At 45.9% G+C, this 4710-nt stretch overlaps 1 protein-coding gene across 2 annotated transcripts in view; it reads left to right on the top strand.

Moving 5' to 3' along the window:
- CDC42BPB (CDC42 binding protein kinase beta) overlaps window positions 1-4710 on the top strand; it is a 105862-nt gene that overhangs the window by 44110 nt on the left and 57042 nt on the right. The gene's annotated exons all lie outside the window — the stretch shown is intronic.

The following is a 4710-nucleotide window of genomic DNA, read 5'->3' on the forward strand; positions in this document are numbered from 1 at the left end:
CCTGATGTAAGGGGGAGCTCTGGGGGGGGGGCTCCTGATGTAAAGGGGGAGCTCTGTGTGGGGGGGGCTCTAATCTGATGTGAAAGTGGACGTCCTGATGTAAGGGGGAACTGTGATGTGTGTGAAGGAGAGGGGGGTTCTGATTTGAAAGAGGGGCTCCTGATGTAAAGGGGGAACTCTGATGTGAAATAGGGGACTCTAAAATAAGAGGGGCTCCTTATGTGAACGGGGGCTACTGATGCAAAGGCTGACTCTGATATGAAGGAGCACTTCGATGTGAAGGGGGTAACCCATTTTTTGTGTTTTTGCATGGGGTCCCCTTAAAATGTATGATTTCACTCGGGTGTCTCAAGATTTTACATACTTTTAAAGGGTGCTATGACTGAAAAAAGGTTGAGAAACACTGGTCTAGAACATTGCTAAAATAGACCTTACAGTCGTCTTCAGTGCTCATGATTCCATTCCTCTACATCTGCAGAATAAATGTGCATGCTGGGAGAAGGTAGAGACATTTTCATTTATTTGCGTTTTGCATCGTCCTGCACCCTCCCGGTATGTGTGTGCTCCGCAGAAGACAAGGCAGCAGGAACTATAGATTTCCAGAGTCAGGCCTATGTAATGGGCATTATGCGGTTTTTAAAGTGTATCTGTTTTTCAACTCGGTTGTATTGACAAATGCAAGAAAATTTAGATTCATTCTACTGGATGGCCAAGGAAACTGGATCACTTTAAGTAAAAATATTCAGCATGCAGGTTTACTTTAAGAGGAACAAGAAACCTTCCCATCGGGAATAGCTAAGATCTGCGTACTGAGATTTACAATCTTTGCAGTAATGAACACAGCGGTATGTGAACGTTTAATATAGATTGTGAGCTAAGCCTGGCTCTGTCCACTTGCCCTGCCTTTTTTTTTTACCGTAATGTGCGCTGTCACAATAACTACGCCCACACGTCTGCTTACTTTGGAAAATCGACTTGTAGACCATTCAGTCAATATTTGCTCTAGCTGCCTGTTTTTATTTTGCAATGCCAGAAGCAGCAGAGACAGCCAAACGTCTTCAATGACAGGGCAGCATTCCTTCATCTGCGTTAACACTTTCACTGCATTATCCGGAGCGTTCGGTTCACCGCTCTCTTTTGTCTTCGTAATACAGGCGTTTAGAGCTGCAGCTAACGATTATTTTGAAAATCGATTAGCCGATTAAGTTCGATTAATCGGATAAAAAATTAATTTTAAAAAATGGCTCCAGTGATGGGACTACTAGTTTGTTTTGAGATTGTAGTCCATCACAGGAGCAAGCTTGGAGCGATGAAAAAAAATAGTGTGGTGTGCAATATAGTGAAATGGAAAGTGTAAAATTATACAGCAATGAATGCAGAATGGCACCGGCTATAGAGGACTACAAATCCCAGCAATAATACATTATACAGCGCAATGCAGAATACCACCAGCTATAGAGGAATACAACAAATCCCAGCAATAGTACATTACAGCTGGTGGTATTCTGCATTGCGCTGTATAATGTATTATTGCTGGGACTTGTAGTCCTCTATACAGCGCAATGCAGAATATCACCAGCTATAGAGGAGTACAACAAATCCCAGCAATACATTATACATACAGTGTATAATGTATTGCTGGGATTTGTATTCCTCTATAGCTGATGGTATACTGCTCTGTATAATATACAGTACAGCACAATGTACCATCAGCTATAGAGGAATACAAATCCCAGCAATACATTATAGAGCGCCATGTGTGGGAAAGTGCAGGTTTATCTGAGCAGTCTTCCAGCAATTTGTTTCTGAGATCGGGCCTGTCTATCGGCGGCTGTCATCCCCCCACACCTGCTCCTCCTTATGTCTTCTACCAGCGTCCCTGTGCCGAGCGTGGATGTGGGCGGGCGGTGAGTATGAGGCGGAGGAAGAGGTGCTGCTTGTGGATGCGGCCGGGCGGGTCTGGCAGCGGCGAGCGTGAGGTGGTGTGGCACGCAGCGTGTGTGGAGCCGTGAACAGGGCCAACCAATCGGAACCCGATTAATCGATTATTGAAAAAGTTGACAACTTTTTCAATAATTGATTATAATCGATTATGTCGATTAGTTGTTGCAGCCCTACAGGCGTTGCTCTGCTGTGCTGCAACGTAGAAAACCATGTAGAGATTGAAGTGAGCATGCTTTTTTTTTTATAGTCTCGCATGCTCAACAAGCTACCATGGAAGCTCCCTGTAATAAATATTTATTTGTAAAAGAAACATTTGATGCAAAAAAAAAAGATGTAAATAAATGTATATGTTTAAGGGTGCCCATACACTTTGCAAATTTTCCTAAAGAACCGGACGGAATTCGCACAGCGTGTGCTGCTGTCTGCACCCTTTTCGACCCAGCTTTCCTTGATCAGCTGATCGAAGGAGCCGGCTGGAAAATCTGCCACCAACCAAAGCCGGCAGCCAATGAGCTGCCGGCTCTGGTAGGGTATTGGCCGCTGTCGGAATACAATGCAAACAGTAGGGATTCCTCGATCTAGTTGGGTATTGGCCGCTGTCGGAATACAATGCAAACAGTAGGGATTCCTCGATCGGCACACTTGTAGTGTTGATGGAGGAATCTGCTCTATTTTTTTTTTTCGTTCAGCCTGCAGGTTAAACTAAAAGAATATCGCAGTGTATGGCCAGCCTTAGTGGTGGGTCATCAAGTCAGAATGCTGTAGACAAGCTGCGGTTATGTCAATCTACGAGCGCCATCCTCTGCTACATTCAGGACCCAACAACCTCTGGAGGGCAGACGATTGTCTGTGATGTGACCAGACAGAAGATCTCTACAAAAAAAGGGAATGTATATTGAAGTAAAAAATAAATGCGGGGTGCTCTGGAGGGTGGTGAGGATGACTGGGAGGGGGGCTTTGTGATATGGAATTGGCCTTTAGTACATTGCCACTGGAAGAGAAAGGTTTCTTTTTTTTTTTTTTTTTTTTTTTTTTTTTTTTTTTTTTTTTTTAGAAAAAATTAGAACATGCATCAGAGCTCAACATCTCGGCATCACTCAAGTTCAGATGCGCCCAGCCGCGGGCCGCCTGTTTTCACACACGCACTTCGTCTTTGTTCCTAGTGCTGCCTTAATAAATCAGCCGGGTAGGGTTCATGGATTTGACAGCCGGGGTTGTATTACCGCTAGGCTGTCCGTGTTCTACAAAGGCCTCTCTCCCCATTGTTCAGTGTTGGTAAACAAGGGTAGAGACGGAACAGGCTGTGCCGTCTTCTCTCCAATGTAAAGTTCAAGGATTCGGTAAGCCTCTCAGGATGGGCTTTAGTCATTGTGTCAACCAGTTCCTCACGACCACTTGTGCGGCTTTGGTGTATTCCGGTGCATAGGTTTATATAGCCTGTTCAGCAGTTGCCTAGGAGCAGCGTTCACAGACGGTTCCTGTTGCTTCCAGTGAATGTGTGGGAGTTTTGTTCATCTTATGGTCATGAGTTCAATAATATTTTGGCAATATTTTTTGTAATATTGTCTGCAAATATTATGTTGTCTTCTATCAAAACAGCAGGTGCAACTCTACTTTTTTTTCCCCTTGTGAAGCATTGTATCTCTCCCAACTTTGCTGAAAGATGCCCGTTGACTGAACTCATTGAGTCGAAACAGCAGCGACTCCCCCTTATCAGACAGCTCAGAATGAGGTTTCATTTAGACAAAGGGAGCTGCAAAGCGAGTTCTGTCTGCTGTGGTGTCTTGTTAAACTATAGTGCTCTGGTAATCATTTGTCGTTGAAGAAAAACTCCACAAAAACGTTAACCCTTGCAGTGGGGCTACCCTGGCACTGCAAGGGTTAAGTGCTAGTTTGTGTCTAGGGCAAAAAAATAACAAAGATGTAGTCACCCGAAGCTCTGAGCTGGCCAGCTGTCACAGCGACCCCTTCATCCTCTCTCCTCCACAGCAGCAGCATTGGATTCTTCCTTGACGTCCTCACGTCTATACACAGTGTATAGATGCAGAGGCCTATCTACTGCAAGGCAAACTAGGTATTTGATTAGGGTGGCGGTGGGAAAAAACTAAGGATACGCCGATACAGGTTTTTTGGCGTCGAGTACAAGTACTGATATTTATATTTTGGGTACTCACAGACACAGAGTACCGATACCGGTACTTCCGGTAGCATTGAGCCGGCTTCCCGAGCAATCAGGAAGCCAGGCGGCGTGCCATTACCCACCGCAAGGCTTCTTGATTGCCCGAGAAGCCGAATCGATTGTGTTTGGCCGGATGGATGCTGATTGGCTGGGAAGCCAATACAAGACAATATGGAGACACGACCACCACCCTGCAGACAACTCATTCCCCTCACATAGATCCTTAGCAGCAGTCATTACCGTAGCAGTCCCTCTGCCAGCTGGGCAGACACCGCTCTCCTGGATCTGCCGACATGATCAGCCCTCAGCCTGCTACTGCGCATACACAGGATTTCTGAATGAGGGCGCCCGGCTCGACACTGGCTGGGAAGCCGGCTTCCCGGCCAATCAGCATCGAGCCGGCCAAAAAGCATGGAGCCAGCTTCCCGACTCCATGTTCCCTCGCGGCACTGCTGGTCGTGGGAAATCTCCCTCTGACCGGAACTTCCAGTATCGGAAAGATATCGGAGCATTTGGGCTAGTACGAGTACTCGCCCAAATACTCGGTATTGGCACCGATAATAGTATCGGTGCATCCCTAGAAAAAA

Source organism: Nanorana parkeri, unplaced genomic scaffold (genome assembly GCF_000935625.1).
Source record: "Nanorana parkeri isolate BGI_ZX_2015 unplaced genomic scaffold, ASM93562v1 scaffold499, whole genome shotgun sequence".
NCBI classification, from domain to species: Eukaryota; Metazoa; Chordata; class Amphibia; order Anura; family Dicroglossidae; genus Nanorana; species Nanorana parkeri.